The sequence below is a fragment of the Macrobrachium rosenbergii genome, chromosome 56 (genome assembly GCF_040412425.1).
Source record: "Macrobrachium rosenbergii isolate ZJJX-2024 chromosome 56, ASM4041242v1, whole genome shotgun sequence".
NCBI classification, from domain to species: Eukaryota; Metazoa; Arthropoda; class Malacostraca; order Decapoda; family Palaemonidae; genus Macrobrachium; species Macrobrachium rosenbergii.
Window position 1 is genome coordinate 16,482,989 of NC_089796.1, and position 26,172 is coordinate 16,509,160.

Genomic DNA, 26,172 nt, shown 5'->3' on the forward strand with positions numbered 1-26,172 from the left:
AAGCCGAGAGAGCAACCAGATTCGCTGAACAGCAGCACCAGTATGCAGTAAATGTGTCTCGCTGTCGAACTTCTCAGTTCCAGAGGTCCTTGATTCCTCACACCGCTGGACTGTGGAACGGCCTTCGGAGGATGTCGTGCAATTGGAACTTCAGAAGTGCAGGTGAAGATGCAATGCATTACTACGCTAATACAATTCTCCTTGGATTTTAATAAGTTACATTTTATGTATTTATTTGTTAATTTATATGTTTTTCCAATAACTGATCTCCTCTTTTTGTAGTTCCCTTTACCTACTGTTACTTCTTTCGAATGAGCACCATATTCTTTGGAAGCTTGAATTTCAAGTCAATGGCCCCTGTGGGCTTGTTCCATATCAATAGGGTTCATTTCTGAATAATAATAATAATAATAATAATAATAATAATAATAATAATAATAATAATAATAATAATAATAGGAACCATTTCTTGAGAAAAATGTATGTTGAATTTTTTTTTCAACCTTTAGTGATCACTTATTCATCTACTCGCTATTTACAACATTGCTTTCCATTATTTTTCAGGCTCTTCTTATCTTTTCAAACCTTGGGTCATTCTATTCTGAGGGTCTTGACTCATAAGTTTTTGACCTTGTTGATTTGTCATGAGAGCTATTATGATGTATCATTTTATTACAGCGCGTGTGTGTGTGTGTGTGTGTGTGTGTGTGTAACTTCAAATGAAAGTTGATCTTTACTAATGTAATTTTTTTGTGTCGATGACCTTTGTTGTTGTGACGTCAGATAATTTACTTTTATATCAATTAGTTTTCCATGTGAGTGCGAACATTTTCTTAATAATAATAGTGATAATAATTATTGATATGGTTGAAAAGACCCCAGTAATTAATATATATATATATGTGTGTGTGTGTGTGTGCTTATATATATATATATACATATATATATATATATATATATATATATATATATATATATATATATATATATATATATATGTATATATATATATATATATATATATATATACATATATATATATATATATATATATACACACACACACACACACACACACAAACACACATTCCACTCTCTGCAGAAGATTTCTTTTTTGGGTATTCCAGCATAGGCCCTACTAATTCTCTGTTGCATCCTTTAGAATTTCGGCTTCTTTTTCGAAAACTTTCCCCCAGTTCTATGTTTTTGTAAGGGATTTTACCAAAGGTTTCAAGGCACCAAAACGACGCGTTGTGGGGCTCTTCTTTCAAATAATTCATATTCTTGCCACTGTTACCAAGGGTATATATTATATTTACCCTTTCTTTCAATTCACTTTAATTTTTCACTTAATGTTCTGAAGTTCTTCGGTGTAATATTTAGTAGATGTCATTGGTGATTTAGTTTTTTGTAAATATTTCAAAATTATATACTGTACTTTATATGGATTTCCTGTAAAGGGTTTATTAAAATATAAGTTAAGAATTTTTTTGTAAGATTTTCGTTTTCATCTATACAACCGCAATGAAACTGCCATGCATTAACAACAAAATCAGTTTATAACTTCCACTATTTTTCAGTGTGATATGAAAGATTAAATATTAATATATTAGATAAACATTACAACCAGTATGTGACTGATTGCTCCGTTTCCTGTTTCTTATCGTCAGGCTGATAAAACTAGTTTTTTTAACCGACTACTTCATATGAAAAGGTGTTTTTTCTCTTAGCCTCGGTCGCTTAACGTATGTGCCACCTGCCACAATTTTTTTTTAAATGAAAGAAAGAAAAAGGTAGGAGGGAAAAAGAAAGGTTTTTTCCGTTTAAGAAGACTGGAAAAATGCATTTTTGGATAGAAGAAAAAGAGGGAAAAGTTTTCTGCATTTTTGAATGAAAGAAAAAATGCAGCAAGAAAAGTTTATTGCCGTTTTCCAGTCATGCTATCAAAACCTGCCAGTTTTCTTGACCACCTGTCAGAAACTGATTTCGTGTTGTGCTGTTATTTCTTTTTCCATTTCAGTTTATGCCATTTATAAACTCAAATATTCAGGTATCGTCAGTGTACGAAGAATTCTGGTGTCGTTTAAATATAAGCAAAAATTTTAAACCATGTTTAATCATACAGCTCAGCCTAAAATTTATCGAACCAATAGATATTCTGTATCAAATTCACCTTCATTCCAGCTTCCTTTCTTCAGTCTTGCTGCCCAACCTCTCTAAGTATTACTTCTTAGTGCTACTGTGGTATTTTCTTCCAGTTCCACCTTTAGATCCTTGTACTTCGTCTCCTTAATTCTCTGGATCTGTTTATCTTGCTGGTCCAGCCACTCCAACTGCCGAAAGGCTTGGCGGCCTAAATTGGATTTACCAACCCGATTTCTAATGTATATTCTCAGCACCTGGATTAGCTGAAAGTATACTCATAGAATTCTTTAACTTGCGAGAAGTGCGTTTGAACCGGCAAATAGTCTAGCTTTCCATGGCTGTTGTTGTATAGGCTACTATTTGACCTCTGACCGCTGTTTGGATATCACTTATCACCAACTTCGCCACTGATGATGGCCTGATTCAGTATCCACTAATGTCTTTCTGGCTATTTGATGTCAGCCCACATGATATATTTACCTTTAACCTTTATGTCTGTCAGAAGGTTTTACCTACCTATATGTATGTCCACGTGATGTTTACCTGTAAGTCTGTCCATCTGATGTATTTACTTGTATGTATGTCCGCAGGGTACCTGTGTGTCTGTCCATAGAATGTATTTACTAGGGTGTATGTCCAAAAAATTTATTTACCATTATGTTTATCCACTCGATATATTTATGTGCATGTCTGTTCACAATATGTTTGTCTGTCCGTATTTTGAAATAGATCAGGACTCAGCCACTTGAACATAGTTTATTTATTTACTTACACATTTATTTATCAGTTATTTACTACGAGCTCATGGTGATCTGTTTAGATGCTGACACGGTGGAGTGGTACTGTAACCTGTTAGACCATCATGGCTAGTGAGGCTGACGTTGCCTGATCTCATTCGCCGTTAATACTGTGCCATTTGATTTCGCTGTCTGCTAATATGACGTGATTTGTTCAGCAATGCGAAACCATTTGACGTTCCAGATTGGCAGCGGGGTACTGCTCGCTCTCTTTAACAGACACCGGAATGAATGACTCTGCGGATCTCTTTAAATGTTGTGGCGACATCGTGTGATTACAGGTGATGGGATGTTATTTTGTTCCTCTGGCGGAATTCCCTGGTTATGGTCACTTCAGGACGAGTGGTACTTGGTGTTTCCCAGGTCTTTGGGAAATTTGTGGTATCGAGGATTACTTTTATCTTTGGGTGATTTTTGTGGTGTGTGTGTGTGTGTGTGTGTGTGTATGTATGTATGTATGTGTGTGTGTGTGTGATCCTAAAGTGATCAACTTACGCACTGACCATGAACAGTAATTCTCGCTGGAGCCACTATCATTTATTTGTTACTGCGTCATGCTTCCATGTAATATGTGCTACTGTGTGACAAACATAATTTATTCATCGATTTCCATAATGGGAATGTTGCGAACTCTTAATACACATGCGCAGTGTTTGTAGTCTACAAGTGTTGTATTTCCTATGCCAGTTGTTTTCCGTTTTTATTATCATAACCCCCTTGAAGAACAAATGTGATCGGACCATTGCTGATCCCAGAAATAGACATCTCTGCTCGGTGCTAGTATGGCAAAACAAACGCAAGGTTTCTTTAGTTGAAGAATGATTATAAATGTTGCACGTAAGATCGAGAATATATATCATTAATCCAAAACCTATTCTCAGTTTAAGGGAAATCAATATTTTTCAAGAACAGGGACCAGCAAGTGTCAGCAGAGGCAAAGAACAAATGAAAACTCAAAGTATTCAACGGAATAATTCAGCGGAGATTTGACTTCCTAGGAGGCACCAAATAATCTTGTGCTGACAGGTGGGTAGGTATCACCCAACCCTTCGTTACACTTATACCTCATTACCTTGAATTAATGGAGAGTCAATACCTTCAGCTACTGACCTCACTGCCTGTTGAATGGGGTCCTCGGAGTAGTAGTGTTCTAATGCTATCGAAGTCCTTTTGGCTTCTCTCACAAATGAAAGAAAAATAGTAAAAAAAGCCTTGACATTATATCCTTTTCAATAAGTAGTATTGTCCTAATAGTCTCCATGCTAGAATGTAAATACATTAAAAAGAAATATAACATTTTATCATCCTGTCTGCAGCACCAGCCTCCCTTCAGCATTATGAAGTTAGTCACAACCATTCACGTAACGAGTGGCCCTTCCGTACACATTTGGTGCGATTTGTATTAATGACATGTTAATCAATGCAAAGGGCGGGATCAGGCTCTCTTCCAAAACATTGCAATAATCGCCACTCCCCGTGAAGCGACCGTTACATCGCGATTCATGCAGATCGAACTTTGTTCCTCTTTTTTATGGTGTTTCGCTACGCTCTGTAAAAAGGCGTATTTTCACATTTTTCTGGGAGGAGTGAGGGCCAAAAACATTCGGGTTCGGTTCGTGATCAGCCGCAGAAAAGTTGGGATGGAATGATCATCACTTTAATCTGGTGCGTACATCAACTCCTCCCTTCCCCGTCCCCCAACCCCCCTTGAGAACATGACAGAATTTCCCACCCCATCCTGTGAGCCCAAAATTTAACAATTACATGACTTTTTTATGTAGTGGTCACTGGGACGATCAGCGTCACCGGATTTTTTGTTTTTTCAGTATTTATGTATTATTTTATAAGTGTGTTTGCATTTAATTTTTAAATATTTGTTATTTTTGTTCTTAATTTTTTTTTTATTTTGTTAATTCGTGTATTCTTATCTTTTATTTTATATTCACATGTTATTTTATTTTATTTTTACTTTTCCTATTAGTATTGCTTTATTTATTTACTTTTTTATTTTTCTTTATTTTTTTTTTTTAATTATATTTGTACTTTTGTACATACCGTATTAATTTTTCATTTAGTTTTATTTAGCTGTATTTCGTTTTTTAGTCATTTTATTTATTATGTATATTAATTGTACGGTATTTATTTATTTATTATTTTTCCTTTTTATCATATATTTATACATTTGTATATTTTTAGAGATTTTATTTATTTATATTGAAATGGAATCATTTATATTTTTTATTAGTTTTATATCTTTACTAATTTATTTCTATTTTCATTTACTTGTGTTATATATTTTATTTTTATTTGTTACTGTTTTATATTTACTTTTTTCATCGACTTAGTGTTACGTATTTTTATTTATTATTATGTATCTTTACTATATTTAGTGTTTTTATTTATTTATTCATTTTATTTTTTTTTTCTAATTACTTACGTTTGTTTATTTAGCTACCTTAATTTCTCTAGTTTTTATTAATTTTTTCTAATCATTTTTATTTTTTCAAATTATTTGTTATATATATATATATATATATATATATATATATATATATATATATATATATATATATATATAGTGTAAATCCATATATCTTTATGTAATATCATTTATTTATATTTAATTATGTTTTTTAATTTGTATTTCTTTATTTTCATGTTTGTTTTATTCATTTTATTACTCCTTTTTATTTTTATTTTTATTTTTAATTTTTATAATTTTATTTATTCAATTAACTTTTATGCTCTTTATGTAATTTTTACTAATTTTTTTTATATTTTCTTTGAACTTTCATTTATTTACAAATCAGTTTATTTTACTTTTACTGTGCCGGCTTTATCTGTCCGCCCGCACTCAGATCTTAAAAACTACTGAGGCTAGAGGTCTGCAAACTGGTATGTGATCATCCACCCTCCAGTCATCAAACATACGAAATTGCAGCCCTCTAGCCTCAGTACTTTTCATTTTATTTAAGACTGAAGTTAACCATAATCGTACATCTGGCAACGATATAGGCGAGGCCACCACCGGGCCGTGGTTAAAGTTTCATGGGCCTCGGCTCATACAGCATTATACCGAGACCACACCGAAAGATAGATCTATTTTCGGAGGCATTGATTATGCGCTGTACAGAAAACTCGATTGCGCCGAAGAAACTTAGCCGCATTTTTTACTTATTTTTATTATTTTAAAGTTGTCGTACCCTCTGCTTTCTAGGGGTTCTCCAGAGAGGCTTCTGCCTCTTAATTTCGTTAATTTCATGCTTAATTGTTATCCGGGCTGTAAGTTTTAAAGATTGATTTTTGGGGATGAGGTTCTACCCCATGTTCATGTAATGACAGCTGATCACCGTGCTTTTCAGTAATCACTCACTCTTTTGGTTTTTAGGACCTCATGCCAGTCCCAAAACACAACAAAAACACAAATAATTAAAAATAATAGTGAAAAAAGTACAGTATATGATTTAATATAAATAAAATATATAATGAATGTAAAATGTATAAATTAGGGAGTAAAAATAAAAGATGAAATGGAATATTAAATAAAAAAGACATGAATATATATATATATATATATATATATATATATATATATATATATATATATATATATATATATATATGTATAAACTCTGTGTGTGTGTGTGTGTGTATTCATGTCTTTTTTATTTAATATTCCATTTCATCTTTTATTTTTACTCCCTAATTTATACATTTTACATTCATTATATATTTTATTTATATTAAATCATATACTGTACTTTTTCACTATTGATTTTTTAATTATTTGTGTTTTTGTTGTGTTTTGGGACTGGGTTAGGTCCTAAAACTAAAAAGTGGAGTGATTACTGATATAAAGCACGGTGATCAGCTGTCATTACATGAACATGGGTTTGAACCTCATCCCCAAAATCAATTTTGAAACTTACAGCCCGGATAACATGTTAAGCATGAAATTAACGAAGTAGAGGCAGAATTTTTTCTGGAGAACCCTAGAAAGCGGAGGGTACGGCAATTTTAAAATTAATAAAAATAAGTAAAATGCGGCTAAGTTTCTTCGGCGCCATATTTTTTTCTATCTACAGCGCATAATCAATGCCTCGAAACTAGGTGGTATTCTTTCGGTGTGGTTCGGTATGATCTGTATGAGCCGAGGCACCATGAAACTTTAACCACTGGCCCGGTGGCACGCTCTTCTGCATATCGTTGCCAGATGTACGGTTATGGTTTTTTCAGGTCTTAAATAAAAAAGTACTGAGGCTGAGGGCTGCAATTTTATGTTTGATGACTGAGGTGGATGATCACATACCAGTTTACAGACCAATTTTTTCAGTAGTTTTAAGATCTGAGTGCTGGCGGGACAGACAGCTCCGGCACAGTAGTTTTCTTTTACAGAAAACTAAAAAGAAAGTTGTAAGGTTTTAGAAAGCGTAAGGCTTGTTGATAGCAGAAATTTACACCAGTTCTGTCGACGAACAAATAAACAGTTAGCAAAGAAGACTGCACAGCGGACGGCATATCTTCGGAGGGCGCTCGTCAGTGAATAAGTGAATGTAGTGCATTTTAACTAAGAAGGTTATATTTTAAAACGTGTCTGTATTAGCAGGAAGTCTGAGGAACAGATGAACAGAATCTAGTGAAGCTTGGTAGAGATTTTCACCCTTATGAAAATAATGTTTCTGATTTGACTATTTAAAGTCACGGAAACCCTCTCGGCTTTGAGCTGAATCCTCCCAAAGATTGGGTATCCTGAGATTATCTAGTGAATGCGTCTATCAAGTTTCATCTCATTCTGTTTTCCTGTTTTTTGAGTAAAATAACAGAGGTATAAGAGTGTCTCTAGGCTCAAGGGTTCTATATATCAGCGGAAGGAAAGCGGGTTTTACTTTATTTATTTTGACTGAATTTGTCAAGTCTGACTGCAAGAGCATCAGAAAAAATAAAGTAATTTCAGACAAGAGAAAGAAGCACAGTCGTGCAACACACAGGGTGCTTAACAACCAAAACTAATGTTTTCTATGTTGCCAAAAATATTTCTTCTTTTTCATATGCGGTTTTCTGGTGTGCTTTACCCCATGGCAGTTTATTGCAGGATATGCTAATTCTTTAGATGGTAAAAGAAAGTAAATATTTCTCCTCTTTCCTTCTTGAAGAGTAAGAAAGAATGTACCGTAAAGATAATACTGGAACAGTTATCACAAAGAGATATATGTGGTTGCTCTATATCACACAACAGAGGGCTTTGTTCTTGCATGCGTCAGCATATAGGACATACCCCCCGTGAAATATACATTAATCATGAATTGTGACATGCATCGCCGTAAACTGTATGTACATTAAGCATAAATTAAGACGTACATTCATAGATTGTGGAACTATAATTGTAAAATAAATGTAAAACAATATAAAGTTATAAGAGTTTTTTCTTTGAATTGTATATAGGTAAACATTAATAATTAATTGTACACATATCTGTAAAGTATAGGCGAAATTATTACAATTTCCTGCGTAATTCTAACGGAGTATACGACATGTGCGCTGCCAAAAATAATGTGAATAAATAAAACCTACAGTCTCGGTAAACATGCATATGGAACAGAGCCTCCTTCCGAGTTGTGTGTTCTAAAATTCTATACAAATAGTTACTTACGACAAGCATGCTTCCCTGGCCCCATTATTTCAGTATAAGACGTTCCTTAGGATATGGAAGCTCGCTAATCTCTCTCTCCCTCTCTCTCGTTCCAGAGGCAGACGTTCGCATCACAGACACTATATAGGACGGCGTATTATGGTTTTTCATCTTCCGCTTTTACTTCTTTCGTTAGGGGTAGAGAGACAGAGAGCATTTTACTTTTGTTTCCTGAAGTTTAAGAGCCCTTTAATTCATGTTTCCTTATGTGGGTTTAGTGTTCAACTATGCATGCATGGAGTATTTCTCTCTCTCTCTCTCTCTCTCTCTCTCTCTCTCTCTCTCTCTCTCTCTTCTTTGGAGGCTTTTATTTACATGAGTAGGGTAAAGGTGCTAATTTGGGTCCTGGTCCTAAACATTTCCATGTCCCCAAGAAAGGTGGCCATTTATGTCCTTCAGTTATTATTATTATTATTTTATTTTTATATTTTTGCTGAAGAAAATAACATGCATATATAAAAAAATTATAGCAGGGTAAAAGGTGCCATCGGCGTCCTGGCGTCCTGAACATTTGGCGTCCTCAAGAAAGGGTGTCATTTGGCATCCTGTATTGTTATTATTGTTATTATTATTATTATTATTATTATTATTATTATTATTATTATTATTTATTTATTTATTTTATTTTTATATTTCTGCTGAAGAAAATAACATGCATGTATAAGAAAAATTATTTACTAGTGTAAAAGGTGCCAAGGCTCCGAACTGATATGAGAGAGACCCACTGCGTGACTCATCAGCGGCTGTATGACTGATAAGAGTTGAACCAATATAAACTATCTGTTATTAATCCCACTTTATCTATAAGTCTGATTAGGAGGAGGAGACACCTGCTGAACTGATATTATACATAGAAATAGATATATAGTCACCGCAAATAGAAATCGGACCTACTTGGCAACTGGTAGCATAACATGGCTATCATCAAGGAAATAAATAAAACAAACATAATAGAGAATAGTAGCACCTATTTTAATATTTAGTCATATTCCCTGGGCTTTAAGTGAACAAGTTTGAGTCGTTTAGCATGTTGTCAGCCAGTTTCTGAAGTACTGCAAAGACATTTCATTCTCCTAGATTTGATTTGATTTCTTGTTGCAGGCGCATGAGAGATGATGTGTTGCACGACTGAAGCTTTTTCATGACATTCCACCCATTTTCGATTGGTTGAGGGGTCAGACTGCTACCAGGCCACTGTAAGACTCAATATTGTGATCAGTGAGCCACTTGTAACTTTCGGCCTTATGACATGGAGCACCATCGTGCATGAAGTCAGTGCAGCTGAGTCTCAGTATGAAGGCAGGAGGTGATCTTCAAGAACTTGAATGTAGCGGTCAGAATCTCATTGTAACATTTTTTGGGAGGAAGTGCAATCCTCCACGACCGCTTAAACCACTTGAAACATCCTCAAATCATGACAGATCTGGATTCTTGATTGTGGCAACTGTGGTAGGCAGGGGTCGAATCTGCTGGACTGAAGATGGCCAGTCTTACTGTGCAGAACGGGCCCTGAATACACTGGAATGGTGATCATCTGACCATGACCTTCCTCCAGTCATCAGTTGTCCAGTGGATGTATTTCTGGCGAAATTCAGTCGAGCTTTCATACGATCTGGGTCAGAAGAGGTTTGCATGCAGCACGGCGGATGGGCAACTGGAGGTCCTTCGGAGACAGTGTTGATGCAGCGGATTGATACATCTTTTAAGAGGATTGGGTGACTTGTTTTTAGCTGAGAAGCTGTAAGACATGGTTTTTACGTAGTTCTTCACAAGAAGATGATCAGTGGCCTTGAAGTCTTCCGTGGGCGTCCAGATAAGGTTTTCTTGGGGGAACGACGTTGGGTGGTAGGTCACGAGCGGCAGCCAGCAGCAACATTACGGTTGACTTTGCTCAGCCAGTACGTCACAGATTTCTTTAATAGGCACTTTTCTTGCCTTCAGGTTACATTATGCGAGCCTTCTCCTCCTTATTCATGTGTGCATGACCCATATTTAGGAATATATAAAGAATTAAAAGGCAAGAAGTGCTCCAGTCCAAATACTGGGATCTTGGGGCAGAGCAAATCAAAGCAACAACCTTCCGTTTGCTGTCTGGGTCAGCAATGAGTCCTGGAGGCACACCTCCCATAACACACTAGCGCCAGAGAGCTGCCAGATATCACCAGCCAACTCTCTAGCTCAAACCAGGGTGGGGAAATGCAACAGATTTTTACATCTAAACAGTGGATTCTTGTTAGGGGTCCGATTTCTATTTATGGTATGGTACACTTCCTCTCCTCTCCATATATCTCTATATATATATATATATATATATATATATATATATATATATATATATATATATATATATATATATATATATATATATATACATAATATATATATATATATATATATATATATATATTTATATATTGTATATATATATTATATATATATATTTATATATATATATACATATAAACCATATGTATATATACATATTGTTTTGTTTACACGCAAACACAGTATAAGTCTGTACATATATTTGTGTGTATATATATATACATTTAGTGTAGATACTCGTATATATGTATGTAAAGTGTATGTAAACAGGCCAAATGTTACATGACTTTATCTTTCGCAAATGTTTGGTGAAGTCGCCTGTTTATATTCAAAGTCTTGCACCTGTTATCAATTATTCAACTTATTAATGAAAAGCCGTCATTATTGAAATTCGTGATGAAATTAAAATATATTTCACTAAATTTTCTCTCTCAGAAAAAGATAAACTAGAAACGAATCACTATATAAGCACACACACACACACGTGGAAAAGACAGTTGAGTGATTGAGGCATATCGTGTTGACCTTCCGGGAACTTTCACAAAACTGGCTCCAGCGTCTCCAGAGAATCCCCGGGCCTTGCTTATGGAGCCTCATCTTCTAGCGGAGCTTTATTTATTTATACATACAATTATACATACATATAGTTAGAAAAAGAGATGAAGAGTTATTCCAAATCATTGTCATCTGCTGGAAGTCCCTGACATTCCAGGGAATCCCAACAATTCCCGAAGATTGGAGCAGCTCAGTGGAGACGAAAATGTCTCTGGAATCCAGATGCGTCACGTGTCCGATTACAAAACTTGGGATAAATCAGGCACAGTTCATCCGTATGGAGCGGACTCTCCTTCTTTGGGAAGACAGATGATCAATTTCCAGAAAACGAGGAAGCCAGGTCAACGCAGACGTAGGAGACACGAGAAGGAAGAGCTTCGAGCGGGAAGTCTCTCTGCCATTGGATACCGCCAACGTGGGGAAGCAGTGATAGTCGATTTCCATATTCCTCAGTGGCACCTCTGGCGTGGCCCGTGTCCGTAAGTGCAATGCCTACTACATATGAAATTGTTTTCCCACCTTCCGAGATTGCAGTGTGGCAGGAACTTAAGCATCGAGGAACACTTTCAGCACCGGCGTGTTTCCTACACGTCAGCAGCGAAATAACTGGTTTCGGGACTCATAGGAATCATCTGTTTTCACAAAAAGCAGAGACGCTGTAGGCTCTGGCTAGCTAACAGAGCGAAGAATGGGGAAGGGACCATCCTCGGCAAAACTAACCCCATTTCAGTGATGCTTGCTGGGCGAAGATGCTCCCAGGGTAGATCAATCGTGATCGTCAAAGGCCAAATATATATATATATATATATATATATAATATATATATATATATATATATATATATGTGTGTGTGTGTGTGTGTGTTATATATATATATATATATATATATATATATTATATATATATATATATATATATATATATTGTATTTAGTAGCACTGAAATTATATGCATTTTATTATAATGCCGACGTTTCACAACTCCTCATAGTTGTAGGCTGCAAACAGCGAACATGGCAATCTGCAAATTAAAATCAAAACCACAAATTAGAATTACAATTACAATAAAACGTTCAGAATGTAGTCAGATGTAGTCAGGGGATCTATGTCGGATGTACTAAGAGGTTGCTATGAGTTCGCATCGATGCTCATAGAGTGAGCTGGGCTTCAGAACCGGGAGCAGATTATCCAGCCCTGAACAGTCTAATATCAGGAATCGTCTGAAGATGTAAAACTTTCATAGAAAAATAAAGATTTTTCAATAATAGACAGGTACAAAAGCAAATGATTTAACAATACTTGAATCTATTATTATCAAATTGGACTGTACCACCAGCAAACTCCCAGACATCCCTCTACACAAACTGTTTATTGCCTGATGGTCTTGTTGAGTTGTTTTCTTCTGTCTGTATGTTTATTTATTTATTTATTTTTCTTTCTCTCTTTTGTAATACTCATTGCGAGTGCAGTAGTTTGTTTTAACTTCCTTCTGGGTAGGTTGTCACAGCCTTTACTTTGTTCTTTTAGGATAGGTTTTAGTCATTTTATTCTGAACGTTTTATTGTAATTGTAATTCTAAATTGTGATTTTGATTTAATTTACTGATTGTCATGTTCGCCGTTTGCAGCCCAGAAAATGTAACTATGAGGTGATGTGAAACGTCGGCATTATAATAAAAATGCATAAGGACAGTGCCTTTCCTGACCCACCTTTGGATTGTTCTTCGAGCTGTTTTCGAGATATTATATATATATATATATATATATATATATATATATATATATATATATATATATATATATATATATATATATATATATATATATATATATACATACATATATTTATATTTAATATATAATGTGTGTGTAGTAATGTTAAAGAACTGCACGTGACAAACATATAGATTATGCAGATAATCATTTGAAAGGTGAAAATTTTCAGACCAGGTACCAAGAGCTTCGCGTATCATGTACACTTCTTGAGGGGTACTTTGGAGTAATTTATGCCCCAAAGAAGTGTCTGTGAAACACGAAAGTACTTGTTACTTTGTCTTTAATTTTCACCTTTCAAACGGTTATCTGCATAATATATATTTGTCACGTGCAGTTTGACAATATATATTACACACACACACATATATATATATATATATATATATATATATATATATATATATATATATATATATATACATATATATATATATATATATATATATATATATATATATATATATATATATACATATATAATATATATATATATACATATTACACACATATATATATATATATATATATATATATATATATATATATATATATATATAAAGTATATACATACATACATACTGTATATATATATTTGGCCTTGACGATCACAATTGATCTCACCCTCAGCATCTTTCGCTAACAAAGCATCACTGAAATTGGGGTTTAGTTTTACCAGGATGGGTCTTCCTCATTCTTCGCTCTGTTAGCTAGCCAATAGCCTACGGCGTCTCTGCTTTTTTGAAAAAACAGATGATTCCTATGCAGAGTCCCGAAACCAGTTATTTTGCTGCTGACTGTAGGAAACACGCCAGTGCTGAAGGTGTTCCTCGACGCGTGTTCCGCCACACTACAATCCCTCAGAAGGCGGGAAACCATTTCGCATATGTAGGCATTGCACTTAAGGGATTTTAGGCCACGCCAGAGGTTGCCACTGAGGAATATGGAAATCGGTATCACTGCTTCCCCACGTTGAGGTATCCAATGGCAAGAGGAGACTTCCTGCCTCGAAGCTCTTCCTTCTCGTGTCTCCTACGTCTGCGTTGACCTGGCTTCCTCGTTTTCTGAAATTGATCATCTGTCTTCACAAAGAAGGAGAGTCCGCTCCATACGGATGAACTGTGTCTGATTTATCCCAAGTTTTGTAATCGGACACGTGACGCATCTGGATTCCAGAGACATTTTCGTCTCCACTGAGCTGCTCCAGTCTTCGGGAATTGTTGGGATTCTCTGAATGTCAGGACTTCCAGCAGTTGACAATGATTTGGAATAACTCTGCATCTCTTTTTCTAACTATATTTATGTATAATTGTATGTATAAATAAATAAAGCCCTAGAAGATGAGGCCTGTAAGCAAGGCCCGGGGATTCTGGAGACGCTGGAGCCAGTCTTGTGAAAGTTCCCGGAAGGTCGACACGATATGCCTCAATCACTCAACTTCTTTTCACGTGTCTGTGTGTGTGTGTTGTAAGCAGCTTATGTAGTGATTCGTTTTCTAGTTTATCTTTTTCTGAGAGAAAATTTAATGGAAATATATTTTAATTTCATCACGAATTTCAATAATGGCGGCTTTTCATTAATAAGTTGAATAAGTGATAACAGGTGCCAAGAATTTGAATATAAACATTTGCGAAAGATAAAGTCATGTAACGTTTGACCTGTTACATACATACATACATTTATCTAGATCTATATATACACACAAATATATGTACATATATACTGTGTTTTGTAAAACAATATGTACAGGTTTATATGTATATACATACGTGTATATGTATATATATAAATATATATATATATATATAAATATATATGTACATATATGTTTATATAATATATATATATATATATATATATATATATATATATATAATATATATAATATAAATAAATAATAATAATAATAATAATAATAATAATAATAATAATAATAATAATAATAATAATAACTGAGGACGCCAAATGACACCGTTTCTTGGGGACGCCAAATGTTCAGGAATCCAGGACGCCAAATGGCACCTTTTACCCTACTTACATGTATGTGTGAGTTTTATTAATTTTAATTTTAGGAGTTTTTTATCTGTTTCGTATAACTGTTAATGTTAGGTAGTTTTGTACATCCGGTGACGTTGACCATCTGTGTTGAAACACCAGTTTAGCAGGATGTCAGCGTATTAATATTAGATATAAAAACTGAAGTATTCAGCCTTTCCAATATAATCCGGTTTGTTATAATTATTCCCGCCTTCATTTGAATATATTATCTTAATGTTCATTTATCCACTTTATTTAACCAGAATTTTACTCTTCAGCTGACAATGATATTTTATGTACAATAAGTTGTAATATTGATTGCTTCTCCTTCTCTGTAAGTAAAATTTAAACATTTAAAAAGCGTCCTAGAAAGGAAACTTCTGATTGGTTTTAAAAAAAGCATGGCCTTTCTGTGACATTACTAGTTCTGATCAAGGAAGCTGATTGATTTGAGCTCTGGAAATAGCATTCGGTCCAATTTTTCGGAGAATAGATATATTGTGATATGTTACTTGATTTCTTCAATTTCCGCCCTTCTAGGTCGTTGGTCTTTGATGTTGTGTCGAGCAACAGCCTATAAGCTGTCCAGACTTAATTGGAAGGGGCATCAGCACAGGTTTTTGTAATCATCTTCTTCTTCGTTTACGTAATCATCATGGAATAGAAAATTTACTCATCTTACTACAGGTTTTACCGTTTTCTGTGAAAAAATTATACCTCCTAAAAGTCAGCAGTAATGGGTGTCTTACGTTGAAATATTATGCTGGGAGAAAAAAAGTGGTTGTAGTTGTTTTCTTGTATTAAATTCCGGAATCCATGGTTTAAAAGCCAAGAAGTCAGTAAGCTCGAAGTAAGTTATTATTATTATTATTATTATTATTATTATTATTATTGTTATTATTATTATTATTATTGTTATTGTTGTTGTTGTTACTTATCAATCTTGGAGGTGCCAAGCTTCTCGTTATAGAAGATTTTAGCAGACGCTTAGAACGCATACCTCCGAAAAAATCCTGGTCCTTCATCCTGATTCATTTCAAGCTCTTATTACCTGTTTGTTTATAGCCTAATTACTCCCAGTCGCATGCCCTTTGCCAAACACATATTTTCATCAAAATCCGTCAGTGACATCTAATGAACAAACAAACAAACAAACGGCCTCTTCCGGAACCCGAATAGAGAGAGTGAGAGAAGATTAATAAGCACCTTCTGATGAGGTCATTAAACATGACATTTCAAAGGTACTCTATAATACACAGATAGCTTGAATAAGCTGTATGTCATTTACAAATAAGTTAGAGATCATTAGTAGCACGAAAACTATAATGACAGATGACTCATTGATACAGTTAAAAGGCTGACACTGGATCATTGGCGACTTAAGTCCTTCATAAGGGGTCCTTGGCTGGATTTTGAAACGGTAGGATGACATATATACTGTACTAATCCTTAGAGGCTTAGAATGAGAATTCCAAGATAATCTTTTCCTTCATAATACATCTGGAGATTGTCAGTCCATTTGTATGCAAACAGAAGAGTAATACACATTATTTATAACTGTGTGCCGGAATTGCATGTATTTATGTAAATGTACAATTCTCTCTCTTTCTCTCTCTCTCTCTCTCTCTCTCTATATGTATGTATATATATATATATATATATATATATATATATATATATATATATATATATATATAGATATGGTATATGTATATATATTGATTATATATCCAAAATGGTATTTCTCAGTATTTTACATGCCCTACTTATATATTCCGTGAGTAATGTTAGCTAACTTCATATGATTTTTTTTTATTTCAAGTTGTAGATTTACATAACTGATATTAGCATTCTTTATGAAAACCATTTAAAACCGTGGATTTTTACCTTATCTGATCAGTCCATTACAGAATTTGATAAAACTAAAACGAATTTTAGTAAACTAACTGTTAAGACGATTAATGTGATAGAAAATTCCAAATGCTGTCAGAGCTCAAAACGTGTGAAGGGAGTTGTACTCTGTCTTATTACTGATGTATATTACTTATTACTGATATCAGTTAACATCCATGGTATATTCATACGATACTAATCAAAAAGTTAAAAGGAAATGTGAGAGACATTTATTAATTTCATTAGAAGAGAATATTTGTTGAGGAATGTCCTATAAAGATTATTTTGGCTTGGTGGACTCCTACTGCCTGCGGGTCTTTTTGTTGACCTGTTCTTCCTTCACTTAATATCTCTTTGGTTGAGGACCAAGAAGTTCACTGGCAAATCCCTCCTCCTCCTCCCTCCTCCTCCTCCTCCTCCCTCCCTCCTCCTCCTCCTCCTCCTCCTCCTCCTCCTCCCTCCCTTAAATGCGTCAATAATTTGTTTTTTCTTCTCATTTTTTGTTATGTAATTTTCATATTTTTTTTTTTTTTTTACTTTTCACAGGTACTTTCCTTGTTACCGATATCTCTTCGTTGGGTGAGTTGATACTGTCATGATGGGCCGGAGTTCACCGGCTGGCTGTTGGAAGAGTTGAGGAATTTATTTCTGGTGATAGAAATTCATTTCGCTATAATGTGGTTAGGGATTCCACAATGTTGTATGTGCTAAGCAACCAGCTGGTTCTAGCCACAGACTTTCGCCAGCCCTGGAGAGCTGTTAATCACAGTGGTCTGGTAAAACTAAGGCATACTTAAATACTTAACTTCCTTGTTACCGATTATACTGTACATATCACAGGATGCGAGCGTAGCGCACGTGTGTGTATGTGCCTGCATAGACATGGACACACACCATACAGTGAGAAGTTTCCAGCACTCCCTGGTTATGTGCCAATGACATTTGGCGTTTTTCACAGATACTCATCCAGGTACGTACTAATCAGACTCGTCGTTGCTAAACTAGCAAAATCCAGCTTTAAAACTGGTGTTTAGACATTCTGGGATATTCAATTCAGGCAGTGATTACAAAGCTTGGAACTTGAAAGCACCACCAAAGTAGAAACCGATTTCATAGACGCAGACTTGTAAAGATGATAATAAGAGGAAATACAATGCTGTCGAGAGTGTGGTACTGATCTGTAACCAGAACAGTAATTTTAAAATTTGGAGAGGAATGAGGTTTCCATTGTTGAACCGACAAGGACTGAAATGTCGAGATTTGGTTACAAGAGAGAGCGACATGTTTTTAATTGTATCTTAAAAGAGGCACCTGTTAACTTATATCTGAAAGAAGGCAGTGTTCGAACTATGGTATCGAAAAGAGACCACGTTCTTCAAATTGTTTTGTCTAAATAAACCTCATTGTTTAAGCAGTTGCATCTAAAAGAGGCCAAAATGTTAAAATTATTGTGCCTATAGTAAACTTAGTTGATTAAACTGATACATTTAAAAGAGGCTACTTTGTGTCCAAAAGAGACAACAGTTTCAAAGAGATTAGTAGCTAAACTGATGTGTCTAAAAGAAAACAGTGTGTTCAAAACTTTTGATTCAGAGGGAGATCAAAGTATTCAGTAAATTTGGTTTATTAATGAGTCAAGATTGGTTTTTGAAGACCCAAGAGACGCCAGGGGGTGGTCTTGCTGCTACATAGATTGGAGAGAGGAAGAGGAGGGAGTCGTGTTGATGGCTGATCGTTGAAGATGTTATTGTCTCTTTTAGATAGCTCAAGATTTTGGAGGATGTTTTCTTATTTTATATAGTAAGAAAGTATTGAAAATTTAATGAATGAGCTTAATGAGAGACTGCAGGATCCTTTGCCTCCGGAGTTGCCTGAGTGCACAGAAAATCAGTCCAAGAGATGGCGTAATCCTCCCCTCCCTTGTGATTGACTTGTCTCAAGCCCTTTTACAGGTGCCACATTGGAAGGGAAAGAGGATCTCCCTTGCAGGAAATTTCTCACCTATTGCTTACTTGCACATTGCTAGTTATAAGAAACATTCCAACTCATTATTCCATATACCAGGAATGTCAATACTGCTAATGATAATGGGTTTGTGTCTGTGAAACATAAATATCTTTTTTCAGTTTTTCATATTTTACCCCAGAAAATAAGAATATTAAAACCTGAAGGAAGTAAAGATTGCATTGAATATGCATCATTCAAGTCACAGAGTATTATTTTATCCGAATAAAAATTTCGTGCAAAAATTGTGATTCAGTTATCAGGCTAATATTTTGTAATTACAGTAGGTTTGACTCACCACCTAATTGGACTTGGTCATTAGTTTTTAAGGTAGTAGTGAATTAATCTTCTAAAATGTCGTTTTCTAATTATCATATTTACAGGACTGACTTGGCTCTTACTGGAGGCTGTGAGTTTGGAACGGAACTTTGGAACAAGCAAAAGGAAGGAATAGAAATGATGAAAATACCATCTGGACGTTACATGAAAGATGTAACATTTAATCACCATACCTTTATGACCAGATTTGTTTCGGTTTGGAATGTAAAATCACACTTGTAAGATCATTATTTACAAGAAATCTGTTTTTGCAACATTATATGTTCAGTATACATATAAACCCTTAGCTTTGATAAGTTACAAACGTAGGGAAAGTAGAGCATGCAAAAACTTTTTGGTAACTTCAGGTGGAGAACTAGCAAGTGGGGATGATATACCTTGGCGAGCTGGAAGTAGTCTTTTCATTCTTAGCAAACTATGCCTTTGCAGAGTTTTTTGTTGAGCAGACATTCTTCAGGCCAGACTCATTAGTCTGCATGCAGTCTGTGTACGCCATAGACTTCTCACTTTTCATTGCTCTTATTGTTAATTATCAAATGATTGTTACTGATATATGCCATTTCTGTTTGCAAACTATGCTTTCCAAGTTTTGGAACCTTAGAGGCTGTATTTCTGTGTACTGACGTAGATGGAGATACGCTAAAATAACTCTGTATTAAGTAATGAATCAAAGACAGTTCACTGTTAAAAAGAAGTAAAAGTTCTCTCAGAAGTGTTACTCCAGCTATCTTTTCTTGATGTCTAACCAACCTGTAATAGTATTAATAGTAGTTCATGAAATATTAAAAAAATTTGTGTCACAGGACAACAAGGGAATCACTGCTGGAGAAATGGGCAGTCAAGGTTGTATAGTAAATTTAACAGGATTTTATCCGCAAGTCAGCAAGTGAAGGCATGTCATTGATTGGTATACATTCATTTGACCCAAGAAACAGACCCTTTCAGATACTCACTCCATTAAACAGGGGTACATTTAAACCTCCATTAACCTTACTTGCCATCAGAGTGGAAAACACTGGTAGAATAGACAAGCGGTTGTTAATATCTGTATTTCATATGACAGGCCAGGTCTAAAATCTTTTGCTAGCATGCTACTAGGGACTGATTCTCTTTTTGCTAGTTATAACTTGCAAGGAGTATCTATACTAGAATCTGTAATATTGCTTTATCAGTGTTGTAGTATTTTTATTATGAAGGATAACAAGACACATAAATAAGCCAAATTTTAAGGCTTTAATCAGGATGGAATAAATACCTATATTCCATAAGGGTGAGGACTGTCTCCAATGAGTTCCCTTACTTGTACCCTGCTCCCACTAAGAAAAAGTCCTGAGAGTTCTTTTTCTGCATACCATCATCATTTCATTTTAGCTTTGTGTATTTTTGTTGTCATTTCTTCATGATTAAATGGAGTAATCTACAGTTTATTACTGTAAATGTATGTTACCTTGGGTTTTCTCTTATGCCTTGAAATGCCATAGTAACAGGATATGCATCTTGAATGGTTAGAATCAGTTTGCACCTCATTACTTCACACTTATTTTAAGAAATTTATTATTGAAGGGTTTTAAGCTATTTATTTTTGAAAGTTCTAATATTAGGTTATGATGAAAAAAATTTGTCACCTCAGTCTTATGTCTTTCTTTACACATTTGCATGCTGATATTATAATGTTTCAGCAGCAGAAATGTATGTATATAAGTTTCTTTTGTCTATTTTGATTCTCATGAAGCATATTGTATTCCAAATGTGAAGGACAAAGATGAAACTGAATTACTGTATAACTATCTTTTGTGTAGATTTAAGTCCGAGATTCAGCGGGTGAAATATGAGTAAAGACAGACCCTTACCTCTTCCTTCTCTTATTGTTCCTGAGGCTTTTCTTCCCATCCCTGACACACTGCTTCTTGAAGCAGTAACCCAACCTTCCCTTGGCAAATGTATATTTGACCTGTTGGATTTGTGACAGTATTTGAGTGATGTTAACTCCATCATTGCCCACTTTGCATCTGCACAGCCACCTCCTCCTCCAGTTATTGCTAGTGCCTCCATCAACATGACCAAATGTAGCTTCTTTTGTCTGTAGTGTTAAATGTCAACCTAACTAGAAATTATTTTTCAGTGCCTTCCTTTTCCTTTTTTTCCAGCTTTTCAGGAGAGATACAGTGGCCATTTTTCATGCATGAAAGCTTACAGGGGAGCTACCATCATCAAGATTTTAATCACTGAAGCTGTAAAATAGGTAGCACTTGGTTCCCTCCTTCCATTCATTACAAAGTTCTTTGTGTTCATGCTGTGCAAGGTACCACTCTGTTATTCATTGTCAAGTCAATGGAACAGTAATTACCATTGCTGTAGGAAAAGAGCTACATCACCATCATTAGCTATTTTTGCAGTGTACAAAATAAGAACTGTTGATTGAGTAAACACTGGCTGTTCAGTACTAATGACCATAATGCTTGTCAGTCATTTCCCTTACATTCATGTTTCTGATGCATAGAGTAGTGCAGGCCTTATGCTCCCATTGTAAGCTTTTATTCTGTCTACTAATGAGACATTTTTATTTACCAGTAGGCTTGCTATATCTCTTCATTTAATCACTGCTGCACTTACTCTCTTTCTTACTGCTCTCCCAACTCATGCTTCACAGTCCAGTATCCCTAGGGTAACAAACAGGCTCCAACTCTTTTGAGATTCTGTCTGCCAAAACAATGTTCTCACCTCCCAGTCTTCTAGCCATTTGCCCTTGTATTACATTTTGGGCATTTAAAAATCTTACTCCAAGTTCATGCATTTTAAGTGTGATAGATCAGTCAGTTCATTGATGTTGATGTCATAGCCATTTCATATATTTTCAAAAATTACATTTTATTAGTTTCTGCTGACTGGTTTCTGACGAATTATCATAATATCTCACTTCAAATTTTAGTTCTCCTTTGACTGTCATTCTTGTAAAGGCCATTTCCCTAATGTAAATTGAAAAATATTTTTATATTGAAGGCTGCAATTAAATAGTCTTTGGCCTAAATGGAGGAACTTAACCTGCATTTAGTCCTATGTAGACTTCTTTGATGTAACATATACTGCAATGTGATAGGTAAAGTGACCATTTTCAGGTTTCATTATGAACACATTAACACTGTTTTGCTGATATTACATAAGGTAAAATTAATTACTTTTGCCTAAAACAAATTACAGTTCAAACTTGGTGCAGGAACAAAATTGCAACAGCACCATATTGATATGCCAGGAAAACTTAAAAAAAAAAAAAAAAAAATTATCTGTATACCTTATTAAGCTGCACAGAGATTGCCTGGAGTCTTAACATATCTGAGCAAGCATTGTATCTTGGTAGCATTGGTCATGAATATACGTAAACAAGGTATCACATGTAGTAACATATTAGTTACAATATTTTTGTGCAAGTATGTAGTCATGCAAATTTTTATGTATGGATTTCAGGAAATGACCACTACGTATTCCCATCCTCTGTATATAAGAGAAACTTTAGGGAAACCTTGAGAATTTGGAATAACCCTAGCCCAGCAATCCAGGTAAGCTATATGATAACAGTGTAAAATAGTACAGTACAGTATTTTCTAAACACTTATTTTTTCTAAACTTTGCAACAATTTCACAAGTTTGATATATCAGTTTTGAGGACACCTGCCCAGTTCCCATGGGTAGAGAATGCAACTCATCATTAACTATGAAACATATTTTATGTGACTGCCTTAATTTCAGTCAGTATTGAATGACTTGAGATCAAACCCTTACAAAAGTTTGTCATATGCTTTAATATTTTTGTTTTACCAAAATGTAAAAATATAAAAAAAAATAATTACTAGATACAGTACAGTTGTAAATTAAAAGATCAAACATTTGAGGCCGGCAGTGTGAAAGAATTTTGACTCACTCTTCCAGTGACACTGTTTAAAAAAGATAATTGAGAATGCCTCATATGAACTGAGAATGCCACTTGGCTGTCCTTCCTTAATATGGTAAAATCTATATCAGACCATATCTCACAAAGACATGACTTTATAACCTTCAGAGTTCCTTCACTTGCCTTTTGTCTTGAATGAGATATTTCATTTTATAAAGAGAAAGTGTAAAAGAAAAAAGTTTCGATACTTGTAGGAAATATCATCCAAGAAAAATAAGTAAGAGAAGAAATTAATTCACAAATCAGTGATATGAATACAGATGTGCTTTAGCTTTAATAATGATAATGACATTTAATCAAAATATTTATTCAAAGGAAACTTGTAACTAAAATAATTTCAAGGTTCAATTTAAAAAAACTTAACAGGAACTTGTATTTTGTATCCAAGTCTTCCAAGATTTTAAAAATTATAGGTCTGACTGTTGCAGAAATGAAGTAAGAAAATCAGATTATTAGGCCATGATTAACGGTAATGTACTTAAAAATAATGAGCACAACATGCAGCAGTGACTCAACTATCATTTTCTTACAAACACAGTAATTCAACTACTGTTTTCTTGTAAACAAATGTATGAGAAGTTATGGCAAGGGTTAAAGTTAGATTAAGTCACTCAAATTAGTCATCAGCAGTTCAGATATTACTTGCCGATGTGTCAGTATGAGTGACCTTATCCACATGCATTTATGAAAGGTTTATCTGTGGCTGCTTGATTTCAAAAACAATTTATGCATAAGGCCTAAGATCTTCACAGGTCAGACTGACTCTCAAATCCATGCAAGATATCAGTTATTAAAGGTACATTTCTTGTGATTAATTGAACTTGGCTCATCTTATATACTATAGAGAAGATGGTGAATTTTAGGAAAAATTGGCCAGCAAAATTGTTTTGGTTTGCAAGCAATAAATTCTTAGGATTTCCATTATATTTACTGTTTAGTTACACATGAAATACAGTATCTTCATAGCCTATTAGAGGCTCTTCACTTGGATGCAGTAAGTCATTGCAAAATTTTGATGTTGCCAGATAGGTGATGAACTGCTATATTAATTTTCACCCATTCATCAGTTTCCAAGAGAAGTTTGATTAGCATAACATTTCTCACTGCTGTATTTTGTGCTTGTCCAAATGGAGTTCGTGCCACCCATGCACCTCCGGGTTACATGTTGGCAGTGCTAAATTATCACTCATTTAATATTAAGTGTTTACAGGAATTAACTGATACCCGTTTGATCACAGCTGTTGATAATTGAAAATTTGCATTTTAAAAAACAAAGTAAATAGCCTGAATCATAATGATTGTATCTTTCACTGTCATTTTGGAGTTTTATTCAAGACATTCCATTTAGGAGATAAGCCTTCCAGATAGATTACAAATGCTTATTCTGTTTTGTGTTTTGAAAGCAATAGGATGATTCTTGTTCCCTGTCGGGTAAAGAGACTGCAACAGAACAGAACTGTTAGAGATAGGGAATAATGATCTTTACTAAGAAAGCTTTTTCTGATTAAAGAAGTAAACCTATACAAGCATTCCAATATATATATATATATATATATATATATATATATTATATATATATATATATATATATATATATATATATATTATATATATACATATTATATATATTATATATATATATATATATATATATATAATATATATGTGTTTGTATATTTATATATACTGTATATATATATAATATATATGTACTCATGTATGTATAAATTAATTGATTTAATTGATTGATTGTCATACCAAAGTGGAGAAGGGCAAGGTGGTAGTAGCCTTATCCTAAAAGCCTTGATGAGAATTGTAAGGTCAGCAACCTGTGGCAAAATGGTGTAAGATCAAATGAATGTGATATATTACAGATTACACAACTATTATTATAGTTCCAAAAACCCTCAAAGCACAAACAATTAAAACGAAAGCAGCAAGAGGTACCTTTTCAGACAGATCTGAACAGTTACATCAGTGCTAACACAATGCCATTATGTAAATAATCTATAAATACTATGTGGATGAGTGGTGTGTTAGAATTCTTAAATATAACCAATGTCCTGGTTTAAGTTTTCTTATGTGTGATCTGTAAGAATATTATATCATTGTGATTCTAAAAGTTCAATAACTCAGAAAACCTAAAAGGCAGTTAATCTATTACAAAAAGATTAAATACTACTGAAGACGAATCAGCTTTTCAAGAGTACCCTCTCCTTTTAAATAAATGTTTAACGTCCTCTCCCATTCTCTCTTGGGCCGGTATTCACAATCAGATTTACCTGTCAGTTCACCTGTAAGCGTTTGACGGATGAGTGTCCACACGTAAAAAGTAGAACTGTCAGTCGGACAGTCAAGTCGAGGTCATCGCCCTCAATGTAGCTACTGTGGCAATTCACATAAAAATATGAATGAAGCAAAAAGACGTAACAGAGTATGGTCTAAATATAGCCTATTAAAGAGAGATATCTATTCTCACAAAACATTAATGAATAAGGTTAAATTAGAGCTGGGGATTGGTTTAGTTATTTATAAAATGGACTGTGAAGCCTACTTTCACTAGTAACACCTTTTGTAAAAAGACAGGACACTGGCTAGGCCTATGCCAAATTGCCTGTATCATATGAATATATTTTTTTGTTTATTGTATGATTTGGACTTGCAACGGTCT

At 34.4% G+C, this 26,172-nt stretch overlaps 1 long non-coding RNA gene across 1 annotated transcript in view; it reads left to right on the forward strand.

The window, feature by feature from the left end:
- Positions 1-21,404, forward strand: part of LOC136836725 (uncharacterized) — a 275,318-nt gene extending 253,914 nt beyond the window's left edge. The window contains exon 3 of the long non-coding RNA XR_010852459.1: positions 19,600-21,404. This is a non-coding gene — a long non-coding RNA (uncharacterized lncRNA). The remainder of the gene's footprint in view (positions 1-19,599) is intronic.
- The last annotated feature ends 4,768 nt before the right edge of the window (positions 21,405-26,172 follow it).